Consider the following 17,642-nt stretch of genomic DNA (forward strand, 5'->3'; position numbering starts at 1 on the left):
AGCTGAACATGGTGGCTCACACCTGTAATCCCAGCTACTTGGGAGGCAGAGGTCAATAGGATAGTGAGTCAAGGACAACCTGGGCAAAAAGTTAGCAAGACCTTATCTCAACCAACAAGCCAGGCAATGTGCACACCTGTCATCCACGTGGGAGGCAGAGACAGGATCGAATTCTGATCTTTGGGGCAAAAATGTGAGAGCCTATGTACAAAATAACTGAAGCAAAACTAGGCTGTAGGCACAGCTCAAGTGGTAGAGCACCTGCCTAACAAGTGCAAGACCCTGAGTTCAAACCTGAGTATTGCCCAAAAAATGCAAAAATGTGTTCCTATTAATATCTATTAATACAGATTGTGAGATCTAAGGAGATTCGTAGGTGAAGGATCATCTCAATTATTTTCTGATATTTAATATCTTAATTAACTCTTAATTAAATATAGAGGTATAATTCATTAATCCAACACCAATAAGCTATTAATATGCATAGTCATTTTCATTAAAACCAAGGCTGGGCACGTATGGCTCATGCCTGTGATCCTAGCTACTCAGGAGGCAGAGATCAAGAGGATCACGGTTCAAAGCCAACTCTGGGCAAATAGTTTGTAAGACCCTATCACAAAAAAATATCCATCACAGAAAAGGGATGGTGGAGTAGCTCAAGGTGAAGGTCCTGAGTTCAAACCCCCACACAGCAAAAAAACCCCAAGATCAATCCATCGTTAGATATTCAAACCAATGCATAAGATATAAAACAAAAATAAGAGTTACAAACTTATGAAAGAGTAATACAAAATTATTACTTGTTGGAATATCTTTGTTTTCTAGAAAGATTTTTAAGCATTCTATAACATTAGTAAATATATTACAAAGTCAGGTACAAAAAGCTAATAACTGATAATCCTAATTATATGAAGTTCAAAAACAGGCAGGACTCATCTCTGGTGACAGATCAATGGTTGCTCTGTGGGGGAATTTTGCCTGAAAAATTCAGAGGTAGAAAGGAAGTTTCTGGGGAGGTAGAGCTGTTCTGAATTTTGGTTGGAGGGCTTATCTTTCATTATTGTTAATTTTATTAACATGTTTTGATTGTCACACATAAATGGCTCAGTGTAATATTTCCACACATGCATCCAGCGTGCACTGATCAGACCCAGCTTCCCTTTATCCATCCCCCCACACCCACCCTTCCCAAGTCCTATTAATCACTATTCTGTAGCTGTCCTATACTTAGCTCTCACGTATGAGAGAACACGTTTTACTTGTCTTTCTGTATCTGGCTTGTTTTGCTTAACATAATGTCCTCCAGTTCAATCCATTCTGCTGCAAATGACAAGATTCCCTTCTTACTTATGACTGAATAATACTCCATTGTGTATATACACCAATTATTAGTTGGAGTACTTATTAGTGAATTATTATGGGAATTCTGTGTATAAATTGGAATCATATGTACACAGCCTTTTCAGACTGGCTTATTTCACTTAGCAATAGGTTTTTAAGGCTCCTCCATGTCTTTCTGGGTTTGATAATTCCTTTTATTGCTAAATAGTATCCCATCGTATGACGGAATGTGTCCATTTACCTATTGAAGGACACCTTGGTTACTTCTAGCTTTTGACACTTATGAGTAAAGCTGCTGTAAGCCTCCAGGAGTGTTCAGGTTTTTATGTAAATACAAGTTTTTACCTCTCTTGGGTAAATACCTCAGAGCACAATTGCTGGATCATACATTAAGAATATGTTTGGGTTCATAAGAAACTGCCAACTGTCTTCCAAAGTGGTTGTGCCATTTGCCATTCCTGTCAGCCATGAATGACAGTCCTTATGCCTTTAGCTTCTCACCAGCATCTGGTTCTTAGACATTGGGTTTTAGAATAAGCGTGTGGGGGTGGCTTACCATCTTATGTGGCAGTCCCCAGTAGCATCTGATGTTGTGCATCGTTTCATATGGTCACTGGCCATCTGTAGGTCTTCACTGGTGAAGTATCTCTTCAGATCTTTCACCCGTTTCAAGTAGGTTTTTTGTTTTCTTCTTAATGAGTTTTAAGAGTTATTTGTAACTATGGATTCGAGCCCTTTATGTGATTTGTACAAATATTTCCTCCCCATCTGTTATCTTAAATTCTGCCAACTGTGACTTTCTCAGAGCAGACGTTTTTAACTTTATGAAGTCCAGTTTACCACGTTTGGTTTTTTTCCATCATAGTTCCTATTTTCTGGATTGTATCTAAAAACTCATCACCAAATCCATGATTTGGGTCACTAAAGATTTTGGCCACCTAGATTTTCTTTGTTATCTTCTACAAATTTTATACTTTTGCATTTTACATTTAGGTTATGACTCACCTTGAGTTATGTTTTTTTAATACAGAGCCTTGTTTTGTAGCCCAGGCTGACCTCAAACTCTCAATCCTCCTGCCTTAGCCTCCCAAGTGCTAGGATTACAGGCATGCATCTCCATGCCTGGCACTGGCAGTAAAGGGATTTTTAAAGCAATGACCAACAAAGAAAACAGGAGTATAACCACTGCAACTTAATTTAAGAAATTAGAAAACAAATGGAGAAGGGATAGGTTCCTTTCAAACCTAATAAAGTTGAATCCTAAAGTTGACAATCCCAGTTGACACTGTACACCACCCTGAGGCTCAGAAATTGGCAGTAATTCCAGGAGCCTCTAGATATTGGGGGCTGAAGTGGAACTACAGACCATGAGATTGGTCAAAAGGCTGTGTAAGAAGCAAGTGAACCTCCAGAACCTTCCCCCTTTCCACACAGCTCATAGTCTATAGTACCTTAGCCCTACAGAAGCCTGGAGGCCCAACTCTGCAAACGATAAAACACAGGCATGTGGGGAATATCAGCCACCATGCACAGAAGTCCAATGATAAAGAGAAGTGTGCACACTGACTGCTGAGACCCTGGGCCTCCTCAGAATGCTTGTAGCCAGCCCACCCCCAAGCAGGAGACCCAGAGGAGAGGTCAAATGACACTGACATACAGGGTCCCCAAGTCCTGTGTCTTTTCCACCACAGTATGCTGTGTATTTTCCAAATCAGATAGAAAGGAGCTGTAAAAAGCAGTGGGACAATCGGTTTTATTGAGGTGGGGGTGGAGGTGGGAGGAGAAAGTGCTAGGGAAAGACACCATCATAGCTGTGGCCCTTGTGTGGCCTCCCTGGCCAGTAAGGACTGACTTTTCCTCCCTGTGCTGCTTCCCAAGAAATAGATCATGTCCACCTTGGTTTGCAGCCTGAACTTGCCCTCCATTCTCTTCCTCTCCTCCCTAGAGGTGGGGCTGCTGGGAGTTCCAGCCCTTGAATCACTTGGTTTCCCCTAGCAACCAGTCCCCATCCAGAGGCTGCCTAGGAGCCCCAGCCACCAGTCATCTCACTATTAGACTAACACAAACTCTAAGCCAGGAAAGGAGGCAAGGACCAAATATGGACTTCTTCTGTCACAGCCACTTACCACCTCTGTGATCTTGGTCTTCGAATTCCTCCTTAAACCTAAGGAAGCCAGTAAGGCTTTTGAGCAACAGAATGACATGCTCAGAGAGAAGGGAACCTTCCAGAATATTTCCCAGAATACTGGAGAACTGAAGAGAGATGCTGAGGGATGTCAGGGTATTGATAATGCCTGCCTTCACTCACCCACCCAGCCCATGAAGGTGAAGACATGGAGAGTGATCTGGCGTTGATCTTACCGTAACAGTTCAAGAGCCTGTTCTTTGTAAGTATCCCTTCCTTCACCTGAAACAGTAAATGAAGAATGAGCTCCTAGCCTACAAGGGCAGTGATATAACAAGGAATCCAGTGGGGCTTCAGACACCAGGAAGGCCCTACTCACGAGGGAGAGAGAAGACAGGGCACCCATGCCTATTGCTCCATCTGCTTCGGCCTGTGCCGTGGCCCCATCTCTAACTCAATAAATTAGAACCTTCATCTAACTTGACGTGGTTGTGTGACTAAACCCAACTCCATTGCCCTCATCTTCTGGACTGATAAAGGAGGTCCAGGTATGAGATGGAATTGAAAGAAAGATAGAAGAAACAATCACATGTTGCCCTTACCCCAGGGAGGAACTAGCCAGCCAAGCTCTATCTTCTCCAGTCTCTTGGCTCTGGTTCTCCCTTTCGGACAAAGAGCAGTGCACCTCCCCCAGCTGCCCAATTTAATCACAAACTTTCCTTCCTAAGCTGAAGGCAGACCCAAACTTTGTGTCTTGACAATCTGGAAGCACCCGTGTGTTGTGTCCTTTAAGGTTGCTTAGCAATGAGACCATAGGAGGCAGGGAGAGAGCACAGGGAATTTCACAAATAGCACTTGTCTCTTCCTGGTGTGTTGGTTTCCACCTCTGCTTCAGCTCTTTTTAGTCGTCTTATTCCTCCAGAGAGTCCCTGATCTCCATTTTTGTCACAAGATTCAATGTCCGGGCCTATTCTGATGTAAACCACCCTGCAGTCTTTTTGAAAGCACAAAGGCATACATCACGGACCAACGCTGTCACTGCCAGGCCTCCATGTCTGCAGTGAGAAGGTGGCAGACACCCCATTGCTGTGTGCCTGGGACACCTGCACACATCTGGAGATTCAGACTCCTGTGGAGCAGCCCACGTCTAGTCAAGCATCTCACAGACTCCAGCCACATTACAGGGCACAGAGGGTGAGCTAGCATCTGGGACACCACCTTGCTCAGCCCCAGGTCCAGGGGATTTTTGCCAGGAAGCTTGTTTACAACAGTGAGCTGCATAGAATAGAAATAGGAGAAGTCTCACACTGGATTCTAGCAGCACCTCTGTGAATCCTGATGAGATGGAAGGAATAGGGGACGAAACTAGACAGACCTGGGTCTGAACCTTTGGCAGAATAAAACACAAGATCCTGACCGAGAGAGGAGCCTCCTAGGAATATCATGGTGCCTTTCCTCCACAGTACCCACCCTTCACTTGTTCCCTCATCCAGCCTGCCAAACCAATCCTGGCAAACCAGGCTCAGAGAGGGGCTTAAGGAGCCAGGCAGCCTCCTTAGCTGGTAGCAGGAGCTTGTCAGTTCTTACTTTAAATGTCATGGAACCATTTTGTTACATGGATATAAATTTCTAATTTGGCTTTTTCCTTTACACGTTCTTTTGGCATATGTGCTAAGCACATGCTTTGAAAAAAAAAAACTAGCTTAGAGTTCAATTTTGATTTCTTCAAAATGATCATCACTTCACACTCTTATGTATAATTCATGATGTAAACTAGGATCCTTTTTGAGCTCACAAGAGGAAAGGGGAGAAGGCAGACAAGTGTGAAGATACAGTTTTGTGGGTCATACCAATGTAACACCTACAAAAATCCCACACTTTGACTTATTTCCATCCAGGTGGCTTGCAGTGCACATATATTCACCTGGAAGAACCTGAAACTCACTGCTGAGCATTTAGGGGTGGTGATGAAAGATGCAGAAGGCTACCTGCTGCTTCGAGGCCATTGATTTTGTTTTTAACCTCCTAAGGTTCAAAATTAATTAGAATTTTGTTGAACTAAGCACATGTGTTCATCTGAGTTTAGGTCGTTGAAGAACCTTCTTTCATTTTAATATCTCTGAAACCAGAATGCATCTTGTGACCACTGTCTGCTGGACCACACTTATGACACAGTTGTAATTGCCTAATGCTGGTGGCATCTCACCATTTGAGGCAAATTGGTACCATGTGTATTTAACTGCTGCTTTTAAGGTCTTCACTAAGATTCTCTTTGACTCAGTATTGAAACAAAAAGTTGTGTCTCCCAAAGCAGAGCGGCAGGGAAGAAATGGGATATTTGTGGAACAAATGCTCACTATTAAATGGTCTCCATGCCCTATTCCAAAGCAACAACCAAGTTCTAAATGGGACCAAAGGAAAGAAGACACTCACAAGGCAGTGAAAACACACTCCATTTCGCTACTGAGACACTCGCAAAACTTGGCAATTACACTCTGTGCCATAATGGAAGGCAGTAAGGACGTGCGATGAAACTGTCTAGACAAGTCTGAAGGACCTCTTTCCATAAGTATAGAATAAAATTACAAATGTAAGAAAGCCTTGTGTCATCATTTAACTGGCAGGCTTTTTTTCCCTCTTACTGGCATAAAACAATAGTGTATTGCTTCTTCTATATGGTGAAATAAATTGCTTAAGACAGAAGAGCTAGAATTTCCTTACATAGCTCTTACATCAATTGCCCAAATGTTAGATGAGAAAATTTACAAAATTCACCCCCATAATCACACAAGTCTGGCTCTTATTTGGCTACAAGCACCTTTGTCCTCAAGTGGGGTGACGTGGACAGCATGGTTTTCATGAAACCCTAGAGTGAGAATGCTGTAAAGAAATTTGTGAATTCAGAGTCTTTACTCCCATTTCCTGCATGGGGGCAGAAAATGTTTATTTTTTTCCATTTCTCCCCACTTCAATCCTGCTATATTAAATCTCTTTCCTAATAAACCTTGCTATTGTTTTTAAGAAAGAAAGAAAGGATGGGAAGGAAGGAAGGAAAGAAGGAAGGAAGGAAGAAATGAGGAAGGAATCTCTGTGGTCACACAGATGGGGATAGAAAAGCTAGAACCCAAAAGCCTCCACTTAGTCATGGGGCATTTATTTAATGACAAATAAATAAACCACTAGGGCTGTTGCTAGACTCTCTGGGCATAGAGGAGGAAAGAAAGAGGAGGGTGGAGCAGTTGTTCATTCAACTCTTAGCACTTTTATTATCTTTGGCCTCTGCTCTGGGACATCTCCCATCAGCCCCTCTCACCTTGCCCTCACTCCCCTCAGAAGCCTCCTTGGCTTCTGTCTGCTTCTCCCCACCTTCCCACCATTCTCCTAAACCTTGAGGTGGAAGATTGAGATTCACTGGGGTGGGAAGGGAGTGGAGACCTGTGGGGAAAGCAGCACAAATGGTAGACCTTGGAAAACTACCTTGGAACATAACTGGAACCTTCCCCATCTCCTATCCTGCCATGATCTAGATTGGAAATTGGCCAACCAGCCTGCCAGCTTTTTTGTAAATACAGTTTTGTTGAAACACAGCCACATTGATTCATTCACATGTCTGTGGCTGCCTTCACACTACAATGGCAGAATTGGGTAATTACAACAGGGACCACATCAACAAAGCCTAAAAACACCTGCTACTCCTCCCTCTACCAAGTTCTAAATGGGCCCAAAGGAAAGAAGATACTCACAATAAAACTCTGTTGCCCCCAGGTTTACATAGGGCTTTTTAATCCCAGGACTTGTTAGAGCCTTGGGTAAGCAAATGTGCACTGGGAGTTTCTAAGAGATGGCTGTAGTGGGCAGTTTTTCCCTAGTTTATTTGGGAGCCCTATTCTTCAGAGCACCAGATGGGCATGGCTCCTCAGAACACACTTTGGAAAATGCCCCCCTTAACAGTACCAAGATATATCATGGTGAGAAAAGGAAGGTTTGATCTGTGTGAGAATCGGAAATGTAGGTGTTTATGACTCTCAATTATGTTGAGGAAGGTCCGTAAGGAAGGCGTCGAGCTGCCCACCTGCAGGGGGCAGTAGCTTGGAGGAGGACGTGGTACTCCATTTTCTGCATTTTGACTTTTGGATCATGCTAATGAACTTCACTTACCTAAGCAATCATTTCATCATTCTGTCAATCAGCATAATTAAATTTTAAAACAGAAATGTAAAATGGTAAACCACTTTGGAAAACAGCTTAGTGGTTTTTAACAAAGTTAAATATACATTTACCATATGTTCCAGCACTTCTAACTTGGTATTTATCTAAGGTAAATGAAAGCATGTGTCCACGCAAAGACTTGTCAACAAATGTTCTCAGCAGCTTCATTTAATGCGTCCCTAACCTGGAAACAACCCTAATGCGTTTTACCATCCAGTGAATGATGAACACAGCCATGTGATGGAATACTACTTGGCAGTAAAAAAGGAATAACCCTCTATATACACAGAAAAATATGTAAATTTGTTATGCTGAATGGAAAGCCAGATACCAATTTAATGTAGAAATTCTGTTTACTATTTCTGTGTAACAAAACCACATACAAAAATTAGCATCTTGACACAATGACTCAGTTTTATTTTATTCTAATTCCAGTTACGTGAAAATCTAGAACAAACTAAATGAACCCTTACTGATGGAAATCACACTTACAAATCAGGTGGGAGGCAGATTTGAGTCCAAAGAAACACACAGGAACTTTATGGGGAGATGGAGATGTCTTATAGCTCAATTATTATTGGAGCTACAAAAACGTATGCATTTGCCAAAATTAGGTAATCTCTAGAGTTAAAATGGAAATTTATTGCATATAAATCATACCATAATGAAGTTAATTCTACAACGATCCCCCTCAGTCACTCGAAAGAGAACTATGAAAAAGGGAAGGGATGTTAGATAATTATAAGATCGGGTCCGGTCAGTGTGATTATAAATAAGTTAATCTGCCCTATAGTCATGGGGCCCCCAACACAACAGAGAGAGGTCAACAGCCTCTGGCTGCCTCCATTCTTTGTTTACAGGAGCCAGTGGGGAAGGAAAGAGGGGAGAGTCTGGTCTGGAAACCACACAGGAACAGAACTGTCCCCTGTGTTGGCTGGTGACCATTCCTCACTCTTGTCGTGCCTTTTCTCTTGCTAATCCCAAGTGCAGCAGCCCAAAGGCATTTTGAATTTATGGGTGATGAAACTGTAAGTACATCTGACTTCACTACAAGCCTTGAAAGATTGTCCCAGATGCATGGTTGCCAAAAGCCAATGGGACTCCAGAATAGAAGACAATAAACTATTTGGTTGGGTGTAGTGGCTCACACCTCTAATCCCAGCTACTTGAGAGGTAGAGATTGAGAGGACTGTGGTTTGAGATCAGCCCAGACAAAAAGTTCTTTAGACCCCATCTCAAGCAATAAAAGCCAGGTGTAGTGGTGTGCACCTGTCATCCCAGATACTTGGGAAACTTAAATAGGAATGTCACAGTCCAGACCCTATCTCAAAACTAACCAGAGCATAAAGGGTTGAGGGTGTGGCTCGAGTGGCACAGCACGTGCCTAGCAAGCTTGCAGCCCTGAGTTTAACTGTAAAAAAAGGAAGGAAAGAAGGAAAGGAGAGAGGAAGGGAGAAGGGAAGGTTCTATTTGTCCTTTAGAACACATTTCCTGATTAAAACAATAATATGGACAATTAAAAAAAAAAAGCTAAAAAGTCCCAAAGTCCCCCTCAGCTGTAGGATATCACAACCTCATCCAACCTGAGGACCACGAGCATTCTTTGTTCCCAGATGAATGCTGAGTGTCTTTTTCAGACTGGGCATAAGAATCAGAGTTCTTGCAGACCTGTCAGGATACATCTCCTTTCCTGTGACCTATTAAAAGATCTTGTGACTGGGCACTGGTGGCTCATGCCTGTAATCCTAACTACTAAGGAGGCAGAGATCAGGAGGATCATGGTTGGAAGTCCACCTGGGCAAATAGTTCTCAAGACCCTATCTTGAAAAAAACAAACACAAAACAGGGCTGGTGGAGTAACTCAAGTGGTAGAGCGCATGCCTAGCAAGCCTGAGACCGTGAGTTCAAACCCCAGTAACACCACACACACACAAAAAAAAACAGATCTTGTGGTCATTTCTGCTTCCAGATGACCATATGGAGTTTAAGATATTTCTAGGCAGTGATACAAAAACACCGTGGCATATGCATGCTGGAATAGCCAAGCTAGGTAAGACGTGATCAGAACCTGAACTCAGAGAAAATCCGTGCTGCTCTTTCAGCTCAGTTCTCCCACGGCCAGCTGTGACATCTTAGGAGAATTACTTAACACCTTTGCATGTCACTCATCTGTAATGTAGCTATGATAATTGTATTATTTTTCATCGCTATGACAAAAATACCTGACATAAAAACATGAGGGAAGAAGGATTTATTTTAGCTCACTATTTCAGAGGGTTCAGTCCATGGTTGCTCGCTCCCGTGCACTTGGGCAAAACATCATGGTGGCTGCAAGTGGTAGAGGAGCTTCTGAACATCAGACAGGAGGCAGAGACAGAAACAGGAAGGGGTCAGGGACAAGATATCCCCAGAGACCCTCTCCCAGTGACTACTTCCTCCAGCTAGGTCCAACTTCCTAAAGTTTCCAGAACCTCCCAGAATAGCACCACCAACCCCTGGGTCCAAGCCTATGAGGGATATTTCATAGTCAAGCTGTCACAAAAATAACCCCTAGCTTTAAAAGTTATTGTGTGGATTTAATGTAAGAATTCCATTTACTATTGCTGTGTTAACAAAACCACCTCCAAAAATTAGCCTCTTAAAACAAGGACACATTTTATTCTGTTTGAAAACCTCAAATTCTGGACAGGACTTAGTGGAGAAAGCACATCTCCACTTCCTTTGGCATCTGTGGTGTTGAAGTCACCAAGGATTTTCCACTTGCACACCTGGCGACTGCTGCAGAGGAGGCTCCCACAGCTGAATTCCTTGGCGTCCCTTCCACCTCCATGTGCTCTCCCCAGCACAACAGCTTCAGGGCAGCTTGATTACTACTTGTGATCTTTCATGACCTAGCCTTGGAACTCAGAGTCAGCTCTTCCATAGTCACAGTGCTACCCAGGAGCCCGGGGAGGGGACACAGACCCCAGCTTTCTGTGAGTCAACACCAATTAGAAGAAGAACCTGTGGACTGAGATATTTTTGGTGTCATGATATTTGGAAAAGAAAACTGAGTGTAGTAGTAAAATACTTAACACAGTAGCTGAAACATACAGAACCAAACCACAAAACTTAATCCATCTCTAACACCACCACCGCTAGCGCACCTGCCACCCCTGGTGTCCTGGTACCCAGCCTTCCTTTTGTGGATGGGGAAGAGGATGGGCTGAGGAGTATCAGTGAGAGAAGGGATCCTTGACTCAGCTCCTCAGTTCCCACCTGATCCCCAGCTCTTGAGTTTAACAAAAGAGGAATTTCAGCTAGACGCTGGTGACTCACACCTATGTCATCTGAGCTACCTGGAAGGCTAAGATCAGAAGGATAATGGTTCAAGTTCAGCCCTGGCAGGGAATTTGCAAAACCTCATCTCAACCAATATCTAATGTGATGGTATTGAACCTGCCATCTCAAAGGCTGGCTGGGCCAAAAGCGAGACCAAAATAAGCAGAGCTAAAAGGGTTGGCACGAGACCTTAAGTTCAAAATTCTGTACCACCAAAAAAAACAAAGTTGAATCGATTCATAGAGGAGACTCACAAGGTATGGGACAAAGACAGATTAGTAAGGCAGAGTACAATAGAGAACTTGTCACTGGGCTGCCCCTGGCCTCTCTCTTCACTGTTTCTGGCTCTAAGCTGCCTGGCTGCCCTACCTCCCTGCTGGTGAGCTGCTACAAGGAACAACAAACACCTTTCGAGGTCAGGCTTGACAAATGCAAATGAATTCCACCAAGGGCAGACAGTTGAGACTCCATTTGTTCTTGGCTCACTTTAGATTAAAAAGGGCAGAGGGTAAGGGAACCAGCCAGCCAGCCCTCCAGGGCTATGTTTCCAGAAAAAGCAGTACCTAAGGAGTGAGCAGTAGTGGGATGGAGTTGCTGCATGCTGCTTACCTGTTTCTGTGTCAGACCCCTCAGTCCCTGGACAGCTGTTGTGGGGTCTGTCTGTCCTGCCTCTTCTCCGGTACTATGGCAGCAGACAATGTGGTCCTCTCAGCCACAACTGAGCACTGATTCCTCTGAACTCCCTTAGAGCAAAACCTCTAAACTTTGAACAGATTAGAATCACCTGGAGATTTTTAAACACAGATTCCTGGGCCTTTCCCCCAAAGTCTTTCATTCAATTCATCTGGAACCAGGACCCACAAGTCTGTATTTGTAACAAGTCTCCTGGTGCCACCCACTTTGTTCTTGTCCAACACATAAACCTCAGTGATGGGATTTATCATATTCTGCTTTTCATTATTATGTCCGTAGCAAAGATTCAGGTCAGCACTATCCAACAGAAATACAATATGGCCCCAAATGTAATTTTAAATTGTATAGTCACCATATTAATAAAGAGGAGATTAATTTTAATAACATTTTATTTAATCCAGTATATGCATAATATTTCAACATGTAATCAGTACAAAATTTATGGGGATATTGTACTTTTCCCATACTTTAAGGCTTCAAAATTTGGTATGTATTTATACTCACAGCACATAACTTCCTTTTTTTTTTTCTTTTTGGCAGTAGTGGGGTTTGAACTGAGGACCTCACACTCACCTGAGCCACAACCCCAGCCCTTTTTTTGCTTCAGTTGTTTTTTGGATAAGGTATTGAGTTTTTTACCTGGGGCCAGCCTCGGGACTTTCACCCTCCTACCTACACCTCCCACATAGCTGGGATTACAGGTGTGGACCACCCACATCTCTTTGGTAGTTTTTCTGTCTTTTTTGTGCAATTTACTCGCTGAAAAAGTCAGATCATGTATCCTGTAGAGTATCCCACATTCTGGATTTTATCGAGTACAACGCTTTCGAGTGCTCAAGACTCACATGTGGCTAGGGACTGGCATTCTGGACAGTGATGACTTAAATGTTTACCATCTACCCTTAAACACTAACTCCTCCCATCACAATGATACTGCACCGTGGTTACTGTTACTGTTCTCATTTTGCAGTTGAGGAAACTAAGGCACAGCAAGCTTAAGTAATTTGCCCCAGGTCACTGAGTTCTAAGGAGGGGAGAAAGGTCCAGACCTCATCTATGTGGCATCAGAGTCATCCTCATTAGCACAGGACTTCCTGGAGGGGAAGTCTGTGTCCCCATTACATAGAGATAATGCTTAGTTCAGACATGACAGCCTGCAAATGTGTGCCAAATGACTTAAATGAGTGAGAGAGAAGTGAGGCAGCAAAGGGTCATTTATCACACTTGCCCAGCCAACAGGATGAAGTGTCTGACTGGGTAAGGGGGAATATTTTAAAATTACACTTGAAATTATCTATTCACAAGGAGGATCCAGGCTAATGGAAAGAGAGAAAATACACATGGAGAAGAAGAAACATCTCATGTCCTGTCTACCAGAGGTGGTGTTTATGGATAGGGTGACCAGAACCAGGATACATCAGAGGAGCCTGTCTGAGAGGACTTAACCTTTAAAGGGGTGTTAAGTGAGATGGAAGGAATGGGGCAGAGTAAGACAGGGACAGGGAAGGACAGGAAGGAAGGCTCACCAGCACTGGATTGGATACCTGCCCTGCCACAGACCTGGTTCCCGGGAGGTTGACTCCAACCTAGAAATCTGCATATGGGAAGTGTTTTGGAAATGATTCCAGAATCCACACCTGAGAGACTGGGGGGAGGGGGAGAAGTTGGACTGCAATAATGCCATTCACCAAGGCCTCAGCTGACCCCTGGGGGACTATGGAGCTGGGATGCACCACCCCTCAACCCCCAGAGCTCTCCCACATTGAGGCAAAGATTGGGAGGATCAGTTTGAAGCCAGCTTGTACAAAAAGTTAGTGAGGCCCTATCTTAATCAATAAACCAGGCATAGTAGTTCATGCCTGTGATCCAAGCTCCTTGGAAGGCATAGGTAGGAAGATCATGGTCTGAGGCCAGCCCCAGGCAAAAATGGAAGACCATGTCTGAGAAATAACTATAGCATAAAAGAGCTGGGCTGTGGTTCTAGTTGTAGAGCTCCTGTCTAGCTAGCATATGACCCTGAGTTCAAACTCCATATCACAAGGGAAAAAAGAGGTGGATGGTGGTACTCCTGTAGCCATGTAGATTCTTAGGATTTTGTGAATATTAGATAAGATAACAATATAATGAATTTATTTACCACAGTGACTGGCACACAGCTGATGCTCAATACATAGAAATTCAGCACTAGTATCAGTTTTGGAGGGTGGGGAGGTGGCGGACAGTGGGGCTGGGAACCTTTAATTCCCAAGTGTACACAGTCTGGAGGGTGAGTATCAGAATTCAGTTGTGAAATCCAACTCATGCCCAGAACAGAAATTATACCTTGGGGTGTGGGCACCTGCCTGGAAATTGGGAATTCAGAGATTTCACACAGATACATGGCTATAATGCCTGAGCTGTTTTGTTCCAGGCAAACTGGAGTGGGCAGAGAACCTTTGGCACCTGAGAAGAGCAGCGCCAACCAAGCTGGCAGCCAGTACAATGAGGCACTGAGCAGGAGCACTAAGCAGCCTTGCCTGGTGCTCAAAGGAGTCCCAGAAGCTCAAGAGCAGCCCCCTGCCCTGCCCTGCCCAACCCTCACCCAGGACACTTGGCCACTGTCCTTGCCAGCCACCACCCCTCCTCCCTCCCCAGCAAGCTCTTTGGGGGACTCTCTTGATGGACTGTCAGCCACCCATGAGAACATAGGTCAAAAGTGCTCTCCCTTAGGTACAGGACTCCCAGGCATGACTGGGCCAGGATTTTGTATCTTTTCCTGCTCCTTTTGACTTTTGAGAATTGGAAGCCAAGGATAGGCAGATGCTCAGTGTTTTCCAACGGGTCACTCTACCAGGTGTCCATGAGCGTCTCAAAGATCCTGCTGTGTTTGCCAAGGAGCCCCATGGGCCAGAACCCAAGCTGTAATCTACAGGCTCTCGGGGAACCATGTGTCTGGAGACACCACCATGGGCCTGTCCCCTGCTCCTTTCGGGGTTGTGGGGGAGAAGACCTGTCATGAGGATCCCAACAGCAAATCCTCTATTCAACATACACCTACTACTCTCATCAAAACCTTTCAAAGCCGGGTGCTGGTGGCTCACACCTGTAATCCTAGCTACTAGGGAGACCTGAGATCAGGAGGATCACAGTTCAGGCCAGCCCAAGCAAAAAAGTTTGTGAGACCCCATCTCAACCAATAACTGGTTGCCGTGTGTGACACACCTGTCATCACAGCTACAGTGGAAAGTTAAAATAGGAGGACCATGGTCCCAGGCCCACCTAAACAAAAAGCAAGACCTTTTCTCCAAAATAGCCAGAGCAAAATGGGCTGGAGGTATGGCTGGAGGTGTGACTCAAGGGGTAGAGCATCTGCCTAGCAAGCACAAAGTTCTGAATTCAAACCCCAGTCCCACCAAAAAAAAAAAAAGTAACTTGCAAAAGCCTAAGCCATGAACCAGGAAGCCAGGGTTGGGACTTGTCACTGCAAAGTCCAAACCTTCACAAACACCCTCACCCTCAAGTTCTTCCTTGAGAACTCTGGAAAGAAACACAGACCCTTTGCTTATCAAAACTGGGTAATCAAAACTGGTACGAACCATAGAGAGAGCAGGTGCAGAAGAGGGTGTCCCAGCAGATCTTGTAGGAAGCCGGGGCTGGCTCGACCCTCTCCTGCTTTTGTCCTACTGTGGGATTTGTGCTTTTTGTTTGAACAGGTTAATGTCCCCCCAGTAAAACCAGCAACATAAAAACAAGTAAATATGCATGGAAGCACACACCTACTCCAAACTGCCACATCACAGGTCTGACACTATCTACTGCTTCCTTGTGTTGATACTGTCCTCAAAGAAATAAACATTTATAATTTTTTGGTGAGCATTCAAACTGCAAATAAGTCAAATGTATGGAATTATTCAGGTACTCACTCATCCTCATTCCAATTAGGAATCAGATGGTGAACGAAGTTCTAGAGTTTTGATGGCTCAGCTTAAGAAACACATCCCAGAAGATGGGCCTCATGTGGAATGTCAGTAGCCATGTGGGGCCTTCCATGCTTCTTAGTCTCATGTTCCCACCATGGAAGACACCCTGCAATTAGGTGTAATTGTCCTTACCGCACAGCTGAGAAAAACAAAGCAGTACTCCGCCTAGGAGTCCTAGAGCCAGGATTGACCCTAAATCCCTCAGACCCCAGGCCCTGGCCTTCCTACCATGTCCTCTGCTGCAGTCTTGGTGGGGAGAGGGTCCCTGTAGGAATGAGAATAGAGTCCCTGGGAGCTCTTTGCAGGGAGGTGCCATTTCTGTTCTGGAGATGAGGAGCTTTGGCTCTGTCTAGATGTTCAAGTTGGGTTTTGGGGGATGAACCAAGCACCCTCACCTAGCTGGAATGAATGTTGGCAGAAACTCTGAGGATGGAAGTATCCATGTCCAATACCTTGAATGGCTTTCATGTTCAAGTGACAGGGTAGTCAGGCCCTGTGTGATGAGTAAGCTTTGATTTTCACTCAGCCTGCTTTCTTGGTGGGGAAAACGACGGTGGCTTACAGTACATGGGTGGCATTACCTTGACTGCTCAGTAGGGATTTAAATGTGTTGTGAAAACTTGTGTGTCCTTGGTCACTTCACCTCTAAACTTCACATTCTGATTCTGAATGCAAATATCAAAAAGGTGAGAATGGGGGCTATAGATAGATGTAGCAGAAGCCATGGAATTTGTACCCTCCCTTCTCTAAGAGGCTCTAAAACACAACTGTAGATTGCTCAGATCAGAATCTACCCACTGTGGGAAGAAAGATCTTCTGCAAGCTGTCTTTGGGGCAAGAAGGATCTCAGTCCCCCGCCATTTTGTCTGTCCTTATCTGCGGCCTGTGATGTCACTCCAGAATGACTGTAAACCTCCATCACTTATGTCTCCTTCTAGACACCAACCCATGGGATAGGGTCTCACTGCATCTGTCGTCTGACCTCCATGCACCGTTTTTTTTTGTTGTTGTGTTGTTCATTTATTCACATGTGCATACATTGTTTGAATCATTTCTCCACCCTGCCCTCCTCCCCCACCTTTCCCCTGCGCCTCCCCTCAGTTCCAGGCAGGTCTCCCTCTGCCCTTAACACTAATTTTGTTGAAGAAAAGACATAAGCATAATAAGGAAGACAAAGCATTTTTGCTAGTTGAGTTAAGGATAGTTATACAGAGAGATTCCTACTATTGCTTTCATGTACCCATGTGTTATGACCCATGTTGATTCAACTCTAACTGATCTTTACATTGTTTCCTGATCCCCTACTCATGATAACCTGTCGTTTTAAGGTTTCCGTATTAGTTCCTCTGGAGCGGAGGACATCAAACACTTTCATGTTTTGGGTTTTCTACCTATTCCTATATTTCCCGTATGTGCTCTCCCCTTGTCTTGTGATCCAAGTCCAACCACATTGCTGCATTTGCCCTAGATCTGAAGTCCGCATATGAGGGAGAACATATGATTTTTCATCTTCTGAGCCTGGCTGACCTCACTCAGAATGATGTTCTCCAGTTCCATCCATTTACCAGCGAATGATAAGATTTCGTTCTTCTTCATGGCTGCATAAAATTCCATTGTGTATAGATACCACATTTTCTTGATCCATTCATCAGTAGTGGGGCATGTTGGTTGTTTCCATAACTTGGCTATTGTGAATAGTGCTGCAATAAACATGGGTGCATGCACCGTTTTTTTAAGTTTCTTTATTTTAGAATAGTTTTAAATGCACAGGAGAGTCGCAGAGACAGTGCAGACATTCCTGAGCACCTTATTCCCCCCTCACCCCGTTTCCTCTGTTACTAACATCTTATGTACTGTCGCATGTTTGTCACAATTAATGAGCCAGTGTGGTGCATTGTTATTAATGGAAATCCACCCTTTATTCAGATGTCCCTTGGTTTTGCCTAATGTCCTTTTTCCATTCCAGGGTCCCATCCAGGGTCCCTGTCACGTTC

General features: G+C 44.2%; 2 protein-coding genes and 1 long non-coding RNA gene across 3 annotated transcripts in view; 2 read left to right on the plus strand and 1 right to left on the minus strand.

Annotated features, from left to right (window-relative positions):
• Tmem108 (transmembrane protein 108) overlaps positions 1-17,642 on the plus strand; it is a 155,446-nt gene that overhangs the window by 113,952 nt on the left and 23,852 nt on the right. The window lies entirely within an intron of this gene.
• Bfsp2 (beaded filament structural protein 2) overlaps positions 1-17,642 on the plus strand; it is a 243,508-nt gene that overhangs the window by 113,949 nt on the left and 111,917 nt on the right. The gene's annotated exons all lie outside the window — the stretch shown is intronic.
• The window catches only part of LOC141418583 (uncharacterized), a 38,030-nt gene continuing 29,298 nt past the window's right edge, over positions 8,911-17,642 (minus strand). The window contains exons 7-8 of the long non-coding RNA XR_012443216.1: positions 11,606-11,754; positions 8,911-10,685 (exon numbers count right to left, since the gene is read on the minus strand). This is a non-coding gene — a long non-coding RNA (uncharacterized lncRNA). The remainder of the gene's footprint in view (positions 10,686-11,605; positions 11,755-17,642) is intronic.

This window comes from Castor canadensis, chromosome 17, assembly GCF_047511655.1.
Source record: "Castor canadensis chromosome 17, mCasCan1.hap1v2, whole genome shotgun sequence".
NCBI classification, from domain to species: domain Eukaryota; kingdom Metazoa; phylum Chordata; class Mammalia; order Rodentia; family Castoridae; genus Castor; species Castor canadensis.